This window comes from Clytia hemisphaerica, unplaced genomic scaffold (genome assembly GCF_902728285.1).
Source record: "Clytia hemisphaerica strain Z4C2 unplaced genomic scaffold, Clytia hemisphaerica genome assembly, whole genome shotgun sequence".
In the NCBI taxonomy this organism is placed as follows: domain Eukaryota; kingdom Metazoa; phylum Cnidaria; class Hydrozoa; order Leptothecata; family Clytiidae; genus Clytia; species Clytia hemisphaerica.
The window spans coordinates 620,681-633,087 of NW_027104471.1; the positions used below are offsets into that span (position 1 = coordinate 620,681).

The following is a 12,407-nucleotide window of genomic DNA, read 5'->3' on the forward strand; positions in this document are numbered from 1 at the left end:
TCATAGTTCAGGAAGGGTAGGAAATTACAAAACTGCACTGAACTGGACTGTAAGGGTAGGAAATTGTTTTAAAGGCCAATTTTTGGTAAAATTGGCACAAAATTGGTCAATTTTGGAGGGGAAAAAATTTCACATTTTCTTGGGAAAATTGCAAAAAAATTTTTGCCCTTTGAAAAAGTGCACTGTAAGGGTATGATTTTTCATGGGAAATTCACTGCACTCTAAGAGTTCGCTTTTAGATAGAAGCCCAATTTTGAAGAAAATCTTTTTAGAAAGGAGGAAAGAGGAAAGTTTTTCATTCAAATGATAGCACGTTATCTTTACATACATACGACGGTACCCCTTTTGTATCCTGGTTTTAGTGGAGTTTTAGTAGACTCACTTTTTAAAAAATATATGTATTGAAATTTTGTTAAGTTTTATTTTTTTATCTCAATATGGTGTTTTTCAAAATACCGTTGGGGTGAACGGTCAGGGAAAAAGACCCAATATTCTGCTCTGGTCAGGGAAAAAGGCACCTTGGTCAATCTAAAAGTCATGGAAAAGGGCCTTTTTTTGGAAAAAGTCAGGGAAAAATATTTCTCTTAAGTGCTGGGAACCCTGCCATTTTTGACCCATTTTAGTCTTATTTTCAAATTTAATCCCTGTGAAGTACGAATATTATGAGTTGTGTGAAATCGTTAATCTATAACACTCAATAGTGAATGGGTTAAGAGATGATTTAGGATTATTTCAGGTGGTTTCCGGACCCAAAAAAGTCGGGAAAAAACAAAATAGCCATTTTTGATTTTTTTAGCTTAGATAATGTTTTAGCTCAATATTAGGTATAAGTGCAGCTAAATAATCTTCATAATGTATTTTTAAAGAATAGGGATGATTTAGTCCCAGAAAAGCAATTCTAGAAGGTCCTAAAATCTTCACAAGCCTAAGGGCACATTCATAACCAAACTGAAAACAGCGGCAGTCAAAACCAAAGGAGGTCAGCGAGCAAAGCACTATCTTTGGCAAAATTGCAGTAATTCAGCAGACACAATCACCCGACCTGAAAGAAGTTTTCCACTATCCGTTGGGACCAGTACCTTAGTCTTTATCGAGCAGTACTGGTGAGCTGGTCAAAACCAACAAAGCCACATTCATGCACGAATCGAAAAAGAAACAACACCTCAACAAGTGCACCCGAAGCCATATTCAACAATCATTGACGGAATAGCACTTGTTAGGAAGCAAAAAACCAAGGGCAAGACGTACCAACAGTTTGCAGATGAAATGATGTAGTCCATCATCGAACACAACCCTGCATCCCAAAGAATGATATAGTTTGCGATGTATATTTGGACTCATCTATCAAGAATGCTGAAAGAGTTCAACGTGCTGTTGGTAAACTGCAATTCAAAAAGATCATTGGAAGTCAGTTGATCAAACAATAGGGTGCCTTCCTGTTGAGTAGCAACAACAAAAAAGCTTTGATCGAGTACCTTGTCAAGTAATGGGACCAATATGATATAGGCGATCGAATCATTTACGTTGCATACGAAGGCATATGTGTAAAAGCTGATGTCCAATCTCACAGCTGAAAATGTGCCAGAGCTATCATGCAACCATGAAGAGGCCGACACCCGCATGCTTCTTCATGCTAACCACATGAGTCAAGCTGGATTCGGGAACATCATCATACATACTCAGGATACAGATGTTTTCTTGATTACCATCGCAGCATCGACAGAAATTCAGGCGAACATGTTCATCCAAACAGGGACAAAGGAAAAAGCCCGAACAATCTCCATTCAGAGAATAAGATCCTCCCTGAAGAAACGTTTCCCTGATCAAGACCTAGATCTCCCAAGTCAAGCTCCTCTAGGAATTCACGCTTTCACTGGCTGCGATACAGGTAGCGTCTTTACTGGTAAAGGAAAGACCAAACCATTCAAATTAATGGCGAAGAAGAAAGAGTATGTGGAACTATTTTCACGCTTGGGAGAAAGGAAATATGCACGAAAACATCCAAAAGTTTGTTTGCGACATGTACGGTCATGCCGAGGATAGCAGCACTGATGACGTCAGGTATAAGCTCTATACAGCAAAGCTGAGGCGAAATCCCTACCCCCTGCTCCGATAGCTTGAAGCTTCATACAATGAGACCAGCTTATCAAATTTACGTATGGAGATCGTGTTTGAAGAATCGTAAAAATTTACCACATCCTGCTAACTTTGGTGGGGGGAGGTTCATGGTTGGCGGAGGAGCGGAATCGGCTCTTTTTTCGGACGGAGTGGCGGAATTTGGCGAATATTTAGACGGAATTACGGAAATTGGGTTCTCTGACGGAGACGGAAAATTAGACAATTTTAGTGCGGAAAAACGGAATTTATCAAAAAAATTTGCGGAATTTCGGAATTGGTAAAAAATATTCAAAATTTGCGGAATTTTCGACAGAAATATTGAATTTCAAAGGAATTTTCGGTGCCGGAATTTTGGTTCAATTTAAGACGGTTTGACGGAAATTGGAGAAAAATTGGCGGAATTACGGAATCGGGTACCCCCTGAAACCCCCCCTTTGGTTGGAAAGAAGATGACGATGGTAATCTTGAGATAAGATGGAATACTGTTCTTCCAGTTCAGAAGAAATCTTGGAACTGATGTTTTGTAGCTGCACGAAGCAGGTGTAGCTGGAAAGTGCCCTTGCATTGACAACGGTCTTTTCTGCGCAGACGCTTGCAAGAAGAAGAATTGCGATAACTTCCCTGACGAAGATATTATCGATCTGAATGAGTATGTTGATGAGGAGGGTTTTGATGAAAATAATGAAGACTTTGGATTTTTTTGAGCCCCTTTGAAGTTTTAGTCGAGGGTTTAATGAACTGATTTAATGTAGAACTGTTGTATAATTTGAAATAGTTTACTACGAATCAAACACATCATTGAAGGGGTTAACTGGAAATCATATGAAAAAATGCCAACATTCGCATTTTAGATATTTTAATTACAAAATTGAGGCAACAAAGTGTTAAAAATAGCTATTTTCCGGGGTTTTTCCGCTTCATTGTGTCCGGAAATGGAGTAAAATCGTTGCTTTACCTTTTCTTTACAGAACTTTATGGATAAACGATTTAACACAACTCATAATATTCGTATTTCAGGGATTAAATTTGAAAGTAAGGCTAAAATGGGTCAAAAATGGCCATTTTCCGGGTTTTTTTCGCATTGTTTGGGTCCGGAAACCACCTGAAATAGTCCTAAATCATCTCTTAACCCATTCACTATTGAGTGTTATAGATTAACGATTTCACACAACTCATAATATTCGTACTTCACAGGGATTAAATTTGAAAATAAGACTAAAATGGGTCAAAAATGGCAATTTTCCGGGTTTTTCGCCTTTTTTGGTCCGGAAACCACCTGAAATGGTCCAAAATCATTGCTTTACCTTTTCTTTACAGAACTTTATGGATAAACGATTTCACACAACTCATAATATTCATATTTCAGGGACCAAATATGAAAGTAAGACTAAAATGGGTCAAAAATGGCCATTTTCCGGAGTTTTTCGCCGTTTTTTGGTCCGGACACCCCAAGTCGAACCCAAACCTACCATTTTTCTCGTATTTCTAATATATTTATGTAAAGAAACCCAAATAACACTGTTTAGAGATGAAATGTGATAATTAACTAAGGAAATAATTCCAAAAAATGCAAACAATGGCTAAAATTCCGGTTTTTCGGTAATTTTCTCCGGTACAAACCCCCTAGAAAATTATTTTTCAATTTTTTTTTCAGTTTAAAAAAAATTAGTATATTAGGAGTAATTCTTGAAAATTTGGTGCATTTTTGAACATTATTGACCGAGATTTACTATTTTAAAGATGACATGGTAATTTCATTTCCTAAGGAAATCCAAGCAAATATGAAAATTTAGCGTTTACCACCCCCTAAAAAAGTTGAAAATTTCGGTCAAAAGCTGTAAGTTTGAAAAAAGCACCCTGATTTTTCTTAAAATATAGTACTTAAGGCTTCCGAAAATCATAGTTAGGCTTCCTCCGTCGAGTGAGCCCCAAAAAGTGTCTAGCTCATGGGCTATTCCACCTTTTAGCGAGTTTAGTTCGATTTTCCTTTGAGTTCAAGCTGCAAAAATATCTTTATAATGTTTCGATGTTTTTCCATTCGATGTAATTTTTACTTAGAAAGGACGTGAGAATTTCGGTACGGTTTGCCTTTTAATTACCTTAAATTTCCATTTGATGAGATAGGGATATGAAGGCCAAGTAGAAATAAAGAGCATTGAGAAATGGGAACTTTCATCGGGTAAAATTTTGACAGGCTCGGAGATGCTTCGGTCGAGGGCTTGAAAAGGCTGAAAGATGCTTATAACGATACTAACGGTGTATTTTACCTTTTTCATAGTCCTCCTGGTAGATTTCAAAACTTCACCGAGACAGGGGTGTATAAGTCTTACATTTTACTTTAAGGAGACGGGGGTGTATAAATGTTAACTATTCCCAGGTTTACAGATGTTTTTTTCTGTCTATAAACTTTCGCGAATGGCCCTTAAAGAATTTTCAAAAAATGCCGTGGCGAAGGAATTTGTCCGCGCAGCCATACTTTCGATTTTCAGATGCGGAACATACGAAACTTAGAATACGGGCATTGTGAGATAACAATGGTCAGAACCCTGATTTGCCACTCCCTGCTATTACTAGGTCTCCAGTGGTCTAGATTGGATGAATCACAACAATTCTTCTCTCGTGCTATTTTCTTTTTTTCTTTTTCTTTTCAGTCATTTTCATTTATTATGGGAACACAATTGCAATATCATTTATCCAGATGATACGTATATTTTCCACATTTTCCACTGTCGTAATATCAGAATGATACACATTCGTTGGTGAAGGCAAGAATCTGGAAACCTTCTGGGGAATACCTATGTGTCAGAGATCCGGTGGAATTTTCATCCACACTGAAGGAAAAAGCTCCACCGGGGCGGCATTGAGACAGTGGTGCGTGTGCGCGAGAGAATGAAAAGAACGCCCAGAAAGAAAAGAAAGACCAACGAGTACAGTCTCTATTCTATTATAACCTTGATTGTAATGATTCGTGACCTCATTTTTAATTTTCGCCACTTTTTTCCTGTTTTATGTATTTCGTAACGTATATTATTTTATGAATTGTTAAATTTAATAAAAAAGGTGGTTCTTATTTTCTTCTTCACGACTCTCAAGCATCACGCTCTCCCTGAACAGCTCATAATGGTAACAATCGGTAACTAAATAAAGAAGAAAAATTTAATAGTATTATCATTCATATGACTATTAGAAGATCAATGGTACTGTAGATTTTTTAGGCTTGAAACTATAGGCAAATTGACAGTCGCTCCAAAGTCGGTAGATAAACTGCCGTTACGTGACAGAACAACGTACACTAATGATGAGAAGCACAAAAAAACAATCTAGATTTCAACATAGATAGATAATTGCTTAACTAACAATTTAACTTACACTGTCTCGGACACTTCTGAGTTAGGAGAGCGTCCGCACTGATTGTGATATTGACAAATCGTCTCCGCTTCATTTGATCCGTTTTTCCTGAATAAAAAGAAAGTAAAAACATTATTTGAACTTGAACTTTCAAAGTATGAAATCCCGGCTTGTCAGTCGCTTTTGTTAGCAGTGAAGCAAGTAAGTCTAATCTTTGGGAAGAGAATACGGATATGAATTTGATGCAGGGGTGTATTTGGGATTGTTAGGTATCACTGAATAGTATTCTATATGATATAAAAAAGATTGAATGGGTGGAATTTCTTTCAATGGGCACAATCCTTATTAAATCAAAGACTTTGATTACATTTAAAGAATGAAGAATCTTGTAAAGAAAAAATGAAAGCCTCGTTCATCTTCATTCCCCCCGTTTTCACTTTAAAGTTGAAATTGGCGTATTTGCCTGACACGTTCTAGCTCATTTGCACAGGGTCGGGAAAACCCCTTGGGGTATGTGCCACCCTTAAAGGTACCTTTTTTGGGTAAAGTCCCGGTAAGGGTCGGAAAATTCACAAAATTTTCCTTTGTTTTCTCCTTTTTAGTCCCGTTAAGGGTTTGAGGGTCGAATATCGGGCGGCACCCCCCCCCCTCGCCAGATCGCAACCCTAGTATCCTCCCCCGGGGGGAAACCCATTAAGGATTTGCCTGACTGCCAAATATAGTCTATCTAAAATAGATGCAAATGTATGCCAAATTCATTCCATAAGTCATTTTGACATTAAGTTTTTCGAATACAGTCGCCTGGTATTCAACTTTTATAGCTTAAAAAGTCACTCACGCATTAAATGTAATGTGCCGTTTTTAATTCTCCTTTGGGAAAACGAAACCTGTTATGCCGGTTACGATTGATTCGTTTTTTATACTACTTAATTGACAAGGAATTTACGATGTTCTCTACCGTTTTGACTTTCTCGACGTCACGACTAGGTGTAAGTACTTTCGTTTACATAATGAAAACACACGGGTTTTACCAAGCTGCTAGAGGAAAAGAAGTTATGATTAAAAGGAGTTCTTTATATACCTACCGTTTTTCTACTGAGTTTCCTTATGAAAACCAAATTTTTACCTACCGTTTTTTTACGCTCTCCCCCGTAATTTCCACGATCACTAAAATCAAAGAAAATTGTTTGAACGCGTGCGCAGTCGACACTACTAAACGGTGTATTAGGAATTTTTTTCTTCCTAATTAGGAATATATATATTGATTCCTAATATTAGGAATACTAGTAAAAGTAAGAATAATTAGGAATACTAGTAAAAGTAAGAATAATTAGGAATAGTAGTAAAAGTAAGAAAAATGTTCCTAATTTGGCTAAAGGTAATGACTGGCTATTTACCTGTTTTTCCGGCTTTTTTTGGGGTGGGAAAATGAATCTTAGGGGCAGAGTTTTAAGAAGTTGCAAATTTTCCTTGAGGGCAACCATGACATGCTCTGCAAATTGGCCTTTAACTGCTACTAAAGTCACTTGAAAGAAATTTATCCAAGAAATAATTTGAAATAAAAAAACCGCTTACAAATCACAAGTTTCAAAAAGTTTTATCGATGAAATTTTGACTCTTTCTGTCTGGTTTCCATGTTTCCATGAAAATTTTTGCCAGCGTGTTTCCTCGACCTGAGTCAGAGTGTATGAAATAGCCATTTTCGAAACTATCAGTTCAGTCAGGTTCAGTACGTTTTAGTTCAAAGCAAGGCTGATTAAATGAGCTCCCTTTCGACTATTTTTTTAGTAGAACCAGAGAAAATAAGGGATAAATAATTAAAGATTTATTTTTCCAAATAATATATTCAAACTTTATTTATTCACTTCATGTATTATCATTTGCCTTTTTTTCTATATTGATGGAAGGGTGGGAACTAAGGTAACATTTAGGAGACGCCCACCCTAGCAACACGATGTTTATTGGAATGGTCATAGCCTGGAACAACTGGAGTATTTAGAATTATAGAGGGAACCAGAGGGTACAGTCGACAATAAAACTCTGGTACTGTTGTACTACTACCTTCTTTTATCAAACAGCCTAAATTGTGTACTACTTTATTTAAGGTAAAGCAAGGTAGGGTAGATGGCTGGATCGGAGAAAAGGTTTAGATCTATTCTGAAAGATTTTATAGATTTTGGGGCTTTTGCTAATTTGCTTTTCATTCATCTTTTGAAATTTTTATTGTTATTGTTATTGTTTATGGCCTATTTCACTACTCTTAGGTTCCAAATAAATGGGGGGGGTTCAAATAAACGGGGGGGGGGGGGTTAGAAATTTCTAGATTTCAAAAAAACGGGGGGTGGGGGCCACTTTAGGCGTAGAAACTTTCGCAAGCCGAAACTTTTGCGATTTTCGCGAATTTTGGCCCTTTTCGCGAAAGTAAATGTCTTTAAAAATTCTAGGAAAGGCCATTCGCGAAAGTTTATGCTCGTGAAAAATTCTTGACGGAATAGAAAATCTGTAAAACTTCAAACTTTGAATAAAATGTAACTTTTATGGCACTTTTTAGCCTGTTAAAAGAATAATAAGTCAAAGGACAAATGTTTCAAGCCAACCGAAGAAGTATTTGTGTCTCTATTCCATTTTTTCATGTGAAAATTCTCAATTTTACGTCTTGATCGCGAAAGTTTATGCTCGCGAAAAATATTTTTCCGTTAAATTCGCGAAAGTAAATGTCGTGAATTTCGCGATTTTTCGTCCTCGCGAAAGTTTCTGCTCGCGAAAGTTTGTACGCCTAAAGTAATTGCCGGGGGGGTTGGAAATTGTACTTCTGAAACCCAAAAATAAGGTAAAAATAGGCTAATAAAATCAGGCTATTTAGAGCAAAATAAGGGGCCAAGCCTTTAAAAGGCTTGGAAAGGCTTAAAAATTGGCGAAAATTGGTCAAAATGGGAAAAAATAACCTCCTTTGGGTACCACCGTGGACGGCTGCTGGAGGTCCCGGCCGGGATTCCGGGGAGTTTGATCGGTGCCCACTGGTCAGGGGGGATGTGAGGGTACACGCCTGCACCGGTGGGGGTCCTTCAAAGTTCCTCAAAGCGTTGTTAAAAGCCGGCAAAAATTGGAAAATTGGGAAAAATGACCTCATTTGGGTACCACCGTGGACGGCCCCTGGGGGTCCCGGCCGGGGTTCCGGGGAGTTTGATTGGTGCCCACTGGTCATGGGGATGTGAGGGTACACGCCTGCACCAGCAGGGGTGCCTTAAAGTGTTGTCAAAGGCCGGCAAAAAGTGTGATCGAATTACACGCAAGTAGAGCGGCCTTCAGTTGCTTGGGTTTTCTCAAATTTTTATTTGATTAAACTTGACAAAGTTCAATTAAGTTCGATTAATGTAATCGAACTAATCGAACTGTCAATATCTCTTTAAAAAAAGTTTGATTAAGTTCGATTTCAGTAATCGAACCTAATCGAACTTTGTATTTTGAGAAATTTGTGAGTATTCGATTAAAGTTCGACAACCGAACTTAGTCGAACATTAATCGGCCAACAAAGTTCGATTAAGTTTGACAAAGTTCGATTAAAAATACCGTTCGATTGGTTCGATTAATTTCGTCTGGATAAAAGGAAGTTCATTCTATGATGGCCTATCTTGAAGTGAAGGTGGTTGAACAAAATTTTTTTGGCATATTGATGTAACTGATTGAGTGGATATTATGTCAATAAGTGGAAGTACTTCAATTTGTGAATGAAGCGTCTTTACGCCACATAGAACAAAAAAAAAGAAGCAAAGAAGAAAGGAATTACCCATAGCCACCACTTTGCAACCATGGAGGCAGGGAATTGCGATTTTATGGAAATGTGGGAATCCTCATATACAGACAGTACTAATCGAACGTTTGATTGTGATCGAAGTAATCAATAATGATCGATAATAATCTAAGGTGATCAGTGACTACCTACCGTGAGTGGTCCTAAATCCGACAGCCCTGCCTAAATCCGATGGGGTCTTTCAAAGATACAAACTAAAATAAAAACAAACTTTTTGCTGTGACGCAATGAAGATACCAAAGTGTCAACTAAACTGAGAGATTTGATACACTGAACCATAATTGAACCAAAACATTAATTTCTTCTTATACAAAACATAATTTTTTATTAAAAAATTGTTTTTTAAAAACGTTTTAAACACGAGCAACGGATTCAGAATAATAGAGGTAATTATTTTTACAACTCGCACATTTTTTATCACATCAGCCCTGCCTAAATCTGACCCCCCAAATAACTACTATGAAAAAAATGCTGCAAAATGCTGTTTACAAAAATTTCCTCTCCAAGTTGAGTAATAAACTATTGCAAGAACTCTGGAAAAAAAACATCTAACAAAATGACTATAATGTCAAGATGTTAATTAATGTGATCAATAAAATGTGAGTTGTAAAAATAATTACCTCTATTATTCTGAATCCATTGCTCGTTGGATCTTGTAAAAACTCCAAGGCATCTCTCCTGAAGTTGTTAAAAAGTTATATGTCATTTTATCTTAACAATTTCGTAAACTATGTCACAAGGAGCGCTGACTTTTAGTTTTATGACTTGTTCTCACTCGTTTGGTTTCCGTAATAAAAAGAAAGTCATTACATTATTACATTATTGTGAACTTTGGACATATAAATATGCTTAAAATTGAGGTACTTCCATTCCCACGTGTGAATTTTGTGAATTGAAAAAACTTTGTGAATGTGAAAATCCACTTTTTGATTGCCTGAATGTGTTAAAACACCTTTCCCGTAATTTGTAAAACTAATGTGCGCGCATTATTTTGATGCTCTCCACTATTTGGTTTCTGGAGGTAAACAAACCTGTTTTTGCCTGCGTTTCCTTAGGGAAAATTGTTTTTTTTAGCTTTTCTTAAGTTCTGTTGAACAAAGTCCCCTCAAATTTTAGTATGTTCAATCTATTCATGATATTATACCTCCATGAAAATCTTTTGCCAAAAGAAGATCGCTATCGAAAGTTATTTCAGCTGAAAACCCACTTTCCCTAACCCCTCGCAGGCAAAAATGCGTTCGTTTACCTCCCAAATAATTTAATACACAACAGTGGAGCACACATTTTCCCAAGCCATTTCTGAGAAGTTTGAATTACGGGAAAGGTGTATCAGCATTCTTTTTCCACCCTTTATTGTATATATATGTGCAAACTTCCAGATTTTCAAATGTTTCCCTGATTTTTCAAGAAACCAAAAAAAATTAAAAATTGAGTTTGTATAGCATGAGACTCAAAGGAAAATTTACATGATTGTTGAATTTTGAAAAAGGAAATGCACAAATGTTTGAAATTTGGGTCTGCTGGGTGTCATTACATATAGGAATAGGGTCAGAAATGATGGCTCTGATGAAAAGATCATTTTCTAATATTAAAGAAAGCAAAGGAATATTTTTATTAACCAGGCAATGTCAATCAAACTGTTCGATTAGTACCGAACTAATCGAACTTAATCAAACGATAGGTGTTCTATTACCAAACCTAATTGAACAGTCATCGAACCGAGAAATTCCGGTAAAGTTCGATTAGTTTGATTGATGTTCGATGTGTTTGTTTTACGGTTTTCGTTAACAAATCATTCTCGAAGCGCATAAACAACTCTTTTCTGATAATCCAATGATTGCTGAGGATTGTTTACTGATGCGCTAGCAATACCTTGAACCATTTGAGCTACAAGAACACTGATCAAACTTAATCAAACTTTTATCGAACTGAAGATTTTCTGGTAAAGTTCAGGTTTGGTAATCGAACACCTATCGTTCGATTTCGTTCGATGAAATTGCTGGATGGTTTGATTACGAAATTCGGTTCGATAGGGTTATGTTGACATCGCCTCTGGCATTAAGCTTATTTTTGGACCTACCTGGAGGTCCTATAAATTAACCTTTGTCCGTCCGTCCGTCCGTCTGTTACCAGCTTTTCTCGAGATTGGCTCATTAGTTTTTTCTGATTTTTGGCACAAAGATGCAAAATGACAATACCTAAAATGTGACGGACCCAATTTTCGAAAAACATTTTTTTCCGGCCGAAAATGCCGGAAATATGCCGGAAAAACCGGTTTTTTGACATTTTCTCGAATTTTGATCCTTAGTTTTTTCTGATTTTTTGCAGAAAGATATGCGTATTCGCAATGCTCAAAACATGACAGAGTTCGATTTTTTGAGAAAATTTTTTTTCCGGCCGAAAATGCCGGAAATATGCCGGAAATCGCCGATTTTACAGATTTTCATTGGGCTCTTTCCTAACATTTCTTTATTTTTTCTCCAAAAATAAACATCATTGATAGCAATTCCCACCATCAATCATGATTTGATTGTCAATAAAACTGATTTTTTTCTCAAAGAAGAAAATGTCACTGTAGAGCGCGATGGTTTGAGTTTTCTAGAAACCTTATTTATTAAGCTGTATATTTTTCTGAAAGTGGATTGTTTTTATAAAGAAAAGCGTTTAATAGTTTTATTTTTTAGCTTTTTCAATAGGGTTGATAATTTCTCCCAATAGACATGCTTTCATTATATATTTTTTATTTTGTCCAGTCATGTCTTATGTGTTTCATTGTTTCAATGTTCATTGATTAGTTTTGATAACCAGGTAGGTCCATAAAAGTATCACTTGTTTTCTCTAAGAAATTTTGCCCTGTTAAAGAATAACGAAATTTGATTGACTGTGTTTTCAACTGGAGAAGGGAAATTCAAACTTGGATAGCCAAAAGTTATATTTGTTTTGCCATCAGTATACCTAAAGGGGGTTAATTTTTGTGAGAAGTTATTTTTGCGAGGCAATATTTTTGCAAAATAGTATAATTTTAAGCAAGATGATGCCTTTTTTTACTATTTTCTTTCAAATTTCTTAGGTTTTTTGACATTTTAAGAGACAAACCTGGAAAAACTAAGAAAGATTAATTTTCGCAAGG

The 12,407-nt window shown here is 36.5% G+C and overlaps 1 long non-coding RNA gene across 1 annotated transcript; it reads right to left on the reverse strand.

The window, feature by feature from the left end:
- Positions 1–6,595: 6,595 nt before the first annotated feature.
- Positions 6,596–7,134, reverse strand: LOC136821200 (uncharacterized). The gene is made up of 2 exons (XR_010848706.1): positions 7,042–7,134; positions 6,596–6,633 (listed from the first exon to the last, which is right to left on the reverse strand). It is a non-coding gene; the product is annotated as an uncharacterized lncRNA (long non-coding RNA).
- Between the last annotated feature and the right edge of the window lie 5,273 nt (positions 7,135–12,407).